This window comes from Papio anubis, chromosome 14, assembly GCF_008728515.1.
Source record: "Papio anubis isolate 15944 chromosome 14, Panubis1.0, whole genome shotgun sequence".
Classification (NCBI taxonomy): Eukaryota; Metazoa; Chordata; class Mammalia; order Primates; family Cercopithecidae; genus Papio; species Papio anubis.
In genome coordinates, this window is record NC_044989.1 from 93956412 (window position 1) to 93966979 (window position 10568).

Below are 10568 nucleotides of genomic sequence, written 5' to 3' on the forward strand. Positions count from 1 at the left end.
AAAAAAATTAACCAGACATGGCGTTGCAAGCCTGTAGATTCAACTACTCAGGAGGCTGAGGTGAGAGAATCACTTGAGCTCTGGAGGTCGAGACTGCAGTGAAGCCATGATTATACCACTGCACTCCAGCCTGGGTGACAGAGTGAGACTTTGTCTAAAAACATATGTGTTTTTAACTAATTTTTTTAGTTTTTTAGTGATGGGGGTCTCACTATCTTGTCCAGACTGGTCTTGAACTCCTGGCCTCAAGTGATCATCCTGCCTCAGAATCCCAAAGTGCTGGGATTATAGGCATGAGCCACCATGCCCAGCCAACTCTACTTTTTAGTATATGATGATTTGTCTCTGTTTCCCCAGCCAAATCTCATCTCAAACTGTAATCCCCACATGTCCAGGGAGAGACCTAGTGGAAGCTGGTTGGATCATAGGAGTAGCTTTCCCCATGCTGTTCTCATGATATTGAGAGTGGTTTTCCCCATGCTGTTCTCATGATATATTGAGTTAGGTCTCATGATATTTGGTTATTTATCATGTCTGGTGCTCCCCACTTCACACTCTCTCTCTCTCCTGCCACCATGTAATACGTGCCTTGCTTCCTCTTTGCCTTCTGGCATGATTCTGAGTTTCTCGAGGTCTCCCAGCCATTCAGAACTGTGAGTCAATTAAATCTCCTTTCTTTATAAATTACCCAGTCTCAGGTAGTATCGTTATAGCAGTGTGAGAACGGACTAATACAGAGAATTGGTACTGGCAGAGTGGGGTACTGCTATAAAGACAACCTGAAAATGTGGAAGCAACTTTGGAACTGAATAACAGAGGTTGAAACAGTCTAGAAAGCTCAGAAGAAGACAGGAAGATATGGGAACGTTTGGAACTTCCTACAGACTTGTTGAATGATTTTGACCAAAATGCCAATAGTGATATAGACAATGAAGTCCAGGCTTAGGTGGTCTCAGATGGAGATGAGGGACTTATTGGGAACTGAAACAAAGGTCACTCTTGCTATGCTTTAGCAAAGAGACTGGTGGCATTTTGCCCCTGCTCTAGAGATCTGTGGAACTTTGAAATTGAGAATGACGATTTAGGGCATCTGGCAGAAGAAATTTCTATAGCAAAGCATTCAAGATGTGACCTGGCTTTTTCTGAAAGCATTCAGTCATGTGCATTCACAAAAAGATGGTTTGAAATTGGAACTTATGTTTAAAAAGGAAGCAGAGCATAAAGGTTTGGAAAATTTGCAGCCTAACCATATGGTAGAAAAGAAAAACCCATTTTCTGGGGAGGAATTCAAGCTGGCTGCAGAAATTTGCATAGGTAACAAGGAGCTGAATGTTAATAGTCAAGACAGTGGAGGAAATGTCTTCAAGGCATGTCAGAGATCTTCACACCAGCCCCTCCCACCACAGACCCGGAGGCCTGGAAGGGAAAAATGGTTTCATAGGCCCTGTGCAACCCCAGGACTTGGTGTCCTGCATTCCCAGCCACTCCAGCTCCAGCTGCAGCTAAAAGGGGCCAAGGTACAGCTCAGGCCATTGCTTCAGAGGGTGCAAGCCCCAAGCCTTGGCAACTTCCACTTGGTGTTGGGACTGCGGGGGTGCAGAAGACAGGAGTTGAGCTTTGGGAGCCTCCACCTAGATTTCAGAGTATGTATGAAAATGCCTGGTTCTCCGGGCAGAAGTCTGCTGCAGGGGTGAAGCCCTCATGGAGAACCTCTACTAGGGCAATGCAGAAAGTAAGTGTGGGGTTGGAACCCCCATACAGAGTCCTCACTGGGGCACTGCCTAGTGGAGCTTTGAGAAGAGCACCACCATTTTCCAGACCCAAGGATGGTAGATCAACTGGCAGCTTGAAAATCCACAGGCACTTAATGCCAGCCCATGAAAGCAGCTACAGGAGCTGTACCCTGCAGAGCCACAGAGGCAGAGCTTTCCAAGCCCATGGGAGCCTACCCCTTGCATCAGCATGCCCTGTATGTAAGACATGGAGTCAAGGAAGATTTGGGAGCTTTAAGATTTAATGACTGCCCAGCCAGGTTTCAGACTTTTTCATGGGTCCTATGGCCCCTTTGTTTTGGCCAATTTTTCCCATTTGGAATGAAGACTCAATGGCTGTACCTCCATAGTATCTTGGAAGTAACTAACTTACTTTTGATTTCACAGGCTCATAGGCAGAAGGGATTTGCCTTATCTCAGATGAGACTTTGGACTTTTGGGCTAATGCTGGAGTCAGTTAAGACTTTGGGAAACTGTTGGGAAGGCATGATTGGTTTTGAAATGTGGGAAAAAAAAAAAAAAAAACGAGATTTGGGAGGGACCAGAGGTGGAATGATAAGGTTTGGCTCTGTGTCCACACCCAAATCTCATCTCAAATTGTAATTCTCACATGGTGGGAGGTGATTGGATCATGGCAGTTTCCCCATGATGTTCTCATGATAGTGAGTGAGTTCTCATGAGATCTGGTTGTTTGATATGTATCTGGCACTTCCCTCTTCACTCTCTCTCTTGCCACCATGTAAGATGTGTTTTTCTTCCCCTTTGCCTTCTGCTATGATTGTAAGTTTCCTGAGGCCTGCCAGCCACGTGGAACTGTTTGTCAATTAAACCTTCTTTCTTTATAGATTACCCAGTCTTTATAGCAGTGTGAGAATGGGAGAATGGACTAATACAACTCCACTTTTTAGTATGTAAAATATATGTTTGGCCAGAGAGCCAACTTTTTAAGAATTGTTTGGTGCTGCCAATATTCCTGACACCAGTTCCTGAGGGGTTGTCTTTGTGCATAATTCAGCTCTGCAAGTCCTTACCAAGTCCCATGGTGTGCAGGCACAGGGTGATGCTGAACACATTCAGGTGTGTGTTGTCCCAGGTGCTACTCCCATCACTGTCACCTGTAGGTATTGACATGAGTTTGGGGTGTATCTGAAGAGCCTGTGATAAAGTCAGGGGAGGCTGAGGATACCCAGTCATGCCCTGGTGCATTTTGTACCTGACAGCTCCTCACAGCTGCTGGGACACACTCTGAGCACATCTCACAGGGTGTGGAGGACTGCCAGGAGAAGGGGCTGGTGTGTCCTCGGAGTCACCAGAAACTTGGCAGCCCTCCCAAATGTCAGATTCCTTCATGTCTGAGGACTAACGCTGCCAGTACTACTACAGAGAATGGAGTGAGAAAATGCAATTGAGTCATTAGTTTGCTTGAACTGTCTTTTACTTTGAGGAAGAGTCAGATGGAAGCATAGGATAGAATAGGCATCTTCATGATAAAGTAACATGTGCCCCTGGCAACCCACATTCTACTTTCCGTCTCTGTGAATCTGACTACCCTGGGGACCTCATACAAGTGGGATGACATGATATTTATCCTTTCATGACTAGCTTATCTTACTTAGCAAAATGTCCTCAAGGTTCATGCATACTGTAGCATGTGTCAGAAAGTCTTTCCTTTTTAAGGCTGAGTAGTATTCCATTGTGTGCATGTGTCAGAAAGTCTTTCCTTTTTAAGGCTGAGTAATATTCCATTGTGTGCCTGTGCCATACTTTGTTTATCCATTTGGGATCCACGGCATTTAGAAATAAATAGATCTCAAATTTTTAGGAAGTTAGCTGCATTTTTATTTTCCATTCATTTCCAGTCCTTTTTCCTGGTGTTCTTGGTGACTGGCATTTAAAATGCAGGCAGTGCCAACAAGCCCAGCTTATCCATCCTGTCCAGTCCTCTGTTGGCTCCTGTTAAGACCCAGAGACATTGTCCCTTTTAGTAATTTAATAAATTAATAAGTCTCAAGGCTTTAAAATAGGTTTTCATTTTATTTTAGTACTAGCATACTCTAGTTCCAAATGCCTTGGCATTGCTTGGGGGCTCTTGGCATGGGGATAAATAAATAAATGGCCTTGGAGCTGCTGGAGTAGTGAAATGCATAATGAAACACCTAATAAAAGATGTCTTTAAAGATTACATGCTTGGACTTAGTGGCATAGCATCCCATTGGCCCCTGGAATATACAGTGCCCCAGGACGGGGAGCTCGCCCCCACCCAAGCTGGGCTTGGCTGAGTGCCTTATAGCTGTTGCTCCCCACACAGGATCGAGCTTCCTGAGCTGTCTCATGGACAGGCAGCGCCCATATGCATAGTCACAACTCCTTTGCACATTCAAGGGCAGAAAGCACCAGACCGTACAATGCAAGCCAGACAGCAGGGGGCAACTTTTTTAAATCACCAGACTGGTATAAATAATATGGTGATCATGGAAACCTTGCCCTTTGCACCACGGGAAACATCCAAGCAGGGACACCCTAGGCCTTCTGCTCATGTCAAAGGGCTCAAAGAACCTCCCTGGCATCAATTCCTCTGGGACCTGCAGGTGGCAGGGACCACAGCTCCTGGCCTAGGATTAGAAGCTTGGTCTCTGCCGTCAGCTCTCTGGCTCAGCCCTCTCCCTTGACTCTGTGACCTCAGGAAGGTCTGAGACCGGCTCTGTGTGGCAGCTCCCTCCTCTGCACCGTGGGGGCGCTGCAGCCTCTCCCTCCCAGGCCAAGACACCGGGGCCCAGGACCTCTCCTGGTTTTGCTGCCTGTGCCCACCCTATCCCCCACCCTGGCACTTAGCCCAGCAGGGCTTAGTAAGTTCTGCTGAGGGCAGGAATGTGGGCCAGGTCTGCTTGTGAAGGAGCCCATTATCAATCCAGGAGAGCCTGCTCCACCCACAGCCAGATTAACAGCCCCATGAGGTTAGAGGCAACAACATTGCCTCCATGGCCATGGCCATCGTTGCCGCAGCCATAGTCAGACTATATTAAATTATCAGCATATTTGTGAAGGGCTAATCCAGCACCAGACTTGTCATTAAGCCTCCCTAGTATTGCAAGGGAGGCACTCACTACTCCCCACTTAACACATGGAGTCAATGGCGGCTCAGAGAGGGTGAGCAACTTGCTAAGGTCACACAGACAGAGGTAGGAGAGCCGAGGCACAATGCCATATCTACCGACTTTCGACACTTCTACACAGCTTTGGGAACAGAGGTCGGGGTATATTAGCAGAATATACCATTCCTGCTGAACAGAGGCAGGAACAGAGTGTTCGCTCCTACGTGGCTGGATAGCAATTGCATGTGTACATTCCTGAGAAACCACAATCTACATCAAGCCTTTTACATTCCAAACACTTCCACATGCGCTCACCTCAGTTTACCCTCTGAGAAATGAGTGAGCAGGAAAACCTGTCTCCGTGTTTTGGAAGCAAGGTAACTGAGGTGGGTGGAAATGGCATGCAAGGTCACAGGCTCAGAGCAATTCTAGTCTCTGCTCAGCCCCGGGCTGGCATCCAGCCCTCTGCCCCAGCCTGGGGTATGCTGCGGAGCATCACAGAGTAGCCTGGAGAAAGGAGGGGTGCTCAGCCCCATGGATTCATCTCCCCCAAACTGGAGAGCAGACACCAGCCACCAAGAAAGAGCCCAGAAAGGATGGCTGCTGTTTCTCAACACACCAGGCCACGGAAAATACACGGAGTCTTCACTCTGGATATTTTGTTGTGCTCGGAAGTGAGTCCTCCCAAGCCCGTGGTGACTGCCCCGTGTCACACTGGTTCTGGATCATTCGGACTAGTCACCACCTGCCCCAGCAATCTCTTTTTCAAAAAGTTTGTCCAGGACTTCAGTAGTGACATCAGCTCTTTCACCTTGGAAAAAATGCACAGGGTAGAGAGAAGAATACGGTGTGATTGCAGTTTAATCTGTGTACCATTAATACATAAATTTAACTGTATAAAGAATGAAGTAAGCCAGAAATGAAAGGTTTTACTCTGATCCCCAAGCTCTGAGGGACAGAAAGTCTCCCCTCCATTTCTCCCAGGGTGTAGCAGAGACCACTGGAGTTGGAGCAGATCCGTCTCAGGTGCTCTGGCTAAACCTGGAGGTGCCTTTGCTAAGCTTGCCTTTCTCAAGGCCTTCCCGTTACTGTACTTCTAAAGACAATGACGAAAAAACGAATTCTCTTTCAAACCGGTAGAACAAGACCCTGAGTTTGACAGGAAGGATCCAAATTTATGAGTTACTTGCTTCATGCTGGGACTCGAAAGTAAGGGAGGGAAAAAAAAGCCCACTGTGAAAGGGACATTTAATGGTTATTTATAGCCCTGCACCATCCGGGTCACCTGTCTGGTGAAACGCCATCTGTGCCGGGTTACCTCCACGTCAGCGAAGGGGCTGGGAAGGTATGGTCTAATCCCAGGATTAGGAGCAGGGAGAAAATCCATCTATTAAATAGTTCAAAACAAACAAACAAACACAAATCCTACCCACTCAAACTTAAAAGACTGGGAGCCTGAAAATGTTTTTGTTGCTGCTGTTGAGTTTTCTGAGCACACCTCCTCCTGAAGTTCTCAGGGCATGAACCTTCATGAGAGTCCAGATGGCCAGGGTTGTGCCTGGGAGCTAAGCTGGCTTCATGGTGAAAGGAGAGGTGGAAACAGGAACGCGCTGGAACCGCAGGGCTTCCAACATCTTCAAAGGCCTCTAGTGTGGGAAGCAGGTGGCGGAATCGCCCGCCTCGTGGCCTCACTCAGTGCAGACTCACAAAATGAAGACACCATTTATGTCTTCTAGAACGGGAGGGAGACGGGGATGCTGGCCCCTGCCGTCCGCGTGGTTCATCATGGTTCACCTGGCCTCACCGAGAACCTTCTAACTGCCACAGGTCCACAGGGTAGGATGAAACGAAGTCCACGGCTCCAAGCCCGGGCCCCTTGACTCACTTGGAGCCCTTCCTCCCCTCAGCCCCAGCCATCGCCAGCCTTTCTCTTGGCTCCCAGACCTCTGTTCCCAAAGCTGTGTAGAAGTGTCGAAAGTCGGTAGATATGGCATTGTGCCTCGGCTCTCCCACCTCTGTCTGTGTGACCTTAGCAAGTCGCTCACCCTCTCTGAGCCGCCATTGACTCCACGTGTTAAGTGGGGAGTAGTAGGTGCCTCCCTTGCAATGCTGGGGAGGTTTAATGACAAGTCTGGCACTGGATTGGCCCTTCACAAATACCCTCAGCAGGTTGAGAGATGGGGCCTCTGCCCCCAGCACACACACCTGCAGCTCCACTCCCAAACACAGGTTCCAGAAGAAACCCAACAGACCTTATCTTAGGCACCTGTGCAGCTTCCATCACACAAGGAGCACCTGAAAGGCAGCTGCCTTCCGCAGCCAGCGGGGAACCGTGGCGTGGACAGGCCTCTCTGTGCAACAGAGCTTTGTCGGCTGTGACCTGATTAGCTCCCACCTGCTGTCGGGCACTGGCCTCCTTGGGCATACACGTTCACTGAGGCTGGAAAGAGGCTGCCAGGACCAGGGCAGAAGTGCCCTGGGGCAGTGAGGGCCTCACACATGGGCTGTGTACTTCTCTGAGCCAATTCTGTGTGCAAGCATAGCACACATCCTAGGAGAGAAGGCTTGGATTGAGGGGATTATTTACAATGGCGGTCAGGTTGTTGTAGGGCACTCACACCATCTTTTGGAAGTGACTTTTTGAGAACTAGTCCCTGGGTGGCTCTGGGCCAAGGAGATCGTTTTCCTTCTCCTTCGACCCTTCCCTATTGGCCATGCCCACGGCTGCTGCAGGGAACCCTCAGAGCTGAGTGTAACTTACCCATGGCAGCTGCCAGCTGGCCAGGCAGGGTGGCCAGGAAGCCCCTCAAAGGGAACAGCTCAGGGGAAGCTGTTTGGAAGCTCAGTGCCTCCGCCTTGCCCTGGTGACTGGCAGGAAGGTTGTGAGCTACAAGGACTCTCCTCTGGCCAGAGCAGATTCAGAAAAAAACTGGGGGCAGCCCCTTTGGGAACCTGCCTCATGTTTGAGTCACTGACATCAAAAGCAAGGTCAGGACTGCCGAGGTCCAGAAAACAACCGAAAACCATTTTGCAAATGTAGTCTTAGCAAAAACAAATGGAATGGGCAAATGGAGAGACATGGTGGTTTCTGAATGCAGTGGAATACGATTCGGCAATAAAAAGGACTAAAGTCCTAATTCCCACAACGCAAACGCACCACAGGTATTACATTCAGTGAAAGAAGCCAGCTGCCCGATTCCATGTATATGAAGATCTAGAACAGGCAAAAATCAGCTTAAATGTATGGTGACGGCCGGTGACAGCCCAGGGTGGGGCAGGTTGATGATCAAGGGCACAAGATACGCTCTGGAAGAGATGGGCTCTGTATCAAGCCACACGGGGTGTATACATGTTATCAAAGTCTCCCAGCTGTAACTGGAAATATGTAAAGCTTATTGCAAGTTAATTACAACTCAAAAAAGCTGATTATTTTTAAAACTATCAGTAATAAGAATACAAAAATCTGTGCCACTAATCAGGACATCAACTTGTAGGTTCTTATGGGACATGCAGACTCTGAGAACACCGCTCTCATCATTCTACACTGTTGCCACTGGAAGCCCACCCCGTTCAGCCCCACATCATCGCGTGGTGTGACATGTTGTAATTGCGCTTAGTCTTTGCTCAGAAGCTGTTTCTTTGTTATTCTGCACATGACTCCACATTCACATTGTGTGACGATGGCACTGGATGCTTGATACAGAGGAGGAGCAGAGAGCCTGGCTGCCCTCACCTCCGCCCCATCTGGGACTCAGGCATGGCCCAGGGGAGCCCAGAGTGCACAGGCCACGTGCTGAGATTCCCACTACTCCCTGGGCTCATAGTAGCTTCAAAGGGGCAGCTGAAGTGGGGAGTGGGAGGCATGGGCTGCAGAGTAGGGGGCACGTGGGCAGGCTCGGCCATGGAGGAGCCACACATACTTTGCCAGCCCACATATGTCCTCCCTCCCTCCACCTTCCCCTTCAGACCATCCGAGCCATCCTGGGAGGCTCAGCCTCCACCACCCATGTGGGCGCCTTCTGAGTTATCTACGATAGCCAGCCTGAGAGGAGCAGCAAGCCCTCTCAGGCCCTCGGGACAGGTAATAATGGCAGTCATCGTTACTGCCTCTTCATGTTGTTGCCTGCAGCAGCTGTGTACTATTTTAGACTCTATTGATCCCGGTGCCAATAGATGGTTCATCTTCTTCAACTTCCTTAACTTAGAGGCTATCATCTCCGTCAAATTGATGTCTTCTGTCTGGCTGACATAGCTTGGGATTCTAGCAGCGTGTCTTTCAGTGATTAAGGATTACGTTCTTGTTTTGCTTTTGTAGTGAAGCAGAATCGGTGTCACTGGGACACGTTCATGCAGGAGGCCTCGTCTCCATCACACCACAATTATTTTAAGGTGCCAACTTTCTGTTCTCTAGTGGAGTCCAGATCCAAAAGGAATTGCTGGGTCTGGGGGAGGCAGGGCGGACTGAAGGTATTGCTTCCCAAATCTCTGAGCTGATGAGAGCAAAGAAATGCAGACAAGAGCTGAGGGAGGACCCAGCACAGTAGCCCATTGGCAGAAAACAAGAAAGAGTTCTTGGTTTTATCAGAATGCAGTTCAGCAAATAACTCATTCATCTATTGCTGAGAGAAGAGGGTATAGCAATGGCCTTAGAGGGGATACACTGTGACTGCATTTCCTAACGGGACATGTTCTCCTCCTCCCAGCCCTCACCCATGCTGTTCCCTCTTTCTCTCTACTTTTCCGTTGTGATTCCTGGCTAACTCCTAGCCATCTTCTTGGGACTTGGGACAGTCCTCCTGACCTCCCCACCTGGTAATCTGTCATTAGCACCCATTTTCACACACACATACTCTGCACTAGACACTTGAAATCAGGAGTTCAAGAACAGCCTGGCCAACACGGTGAAACCCCATCTCTATTAAAAATACAAAAATTAGCCAGGTGTGGTGGCACATGCCTGTAGTCCCAGCTACTACGGAGGCTGAGGCAGGAGAATCGCTTGAACCTGGGAGGCGGAGGTTGAGGAGGTTGCAGTGACCTGAGATTATGCCACTGCACTCTAGCCTGAGTGACACAGCAAGACTCCGTCTCAAAAAAAAAAAAAAAAAAAAAATGGAAGGATGAGCGGTATGTGTATTAAAATGCTGGAGAGTGGCTCCTATCATGTTTCAACAAACTTCATGTTAATATGCTTATATGAGTCCTACAGTGGCCAGGCACGGTGGCTCACACCTGTAATCCCAACACTTTGGGAGGCTGAGCTGGGCAGATCATGAGTTCAGGAGTTCAAGACCAGCCTGGCCAACATGGTGAAACCCCGTCAGTATTAAAATTATAAAAATTAGCCAGGTGTGGTGGCAGGCGCCTATAGTCCCAGCTACTCAAGAGGCTGAGGCAAGAGAATTGCTTGAACCCCGGAGGTGGAGGTTGCAGTGAGCCTAGACTGTGCCACTGCACTCCAGCCTGGGCGACAGAGCGAGACTCTGTCTGGAAAAAAAAAAAAAAGAGTCCTAGAAAAACTTGCATTTTGTAATTTAAAGCAATGCATTAGTTACGATAACTTTCCTGATTTCACCCTGAAAATGCTTTCACTCAATTTTGATAAGGCAAAAAAGTAGGGTTTTTTTTTTTTTCAAAACTTCTCTGAGCTTGTTAGTTCGACAAGATCCTTTCAGCTCTGAGGCATTCAATGAAACAGAAATGA

At 48.5% G+C, this 10568-nt stretch overlaps 1 protein-coding gene across 3 annotated transcripts in view; it reads left to right on the top strand.

Annotated features, from left to right (window-relative positions):
• The window catches only part of EDAR (ectodysplasin A receptor), a 71187-nt gene that overhangs the window by 15323 nt on the left and 45296 nt on the right, over window positions 1-10568 (top strand). The gene's annotated exons all lie outside the window — the stretch shown is intronic.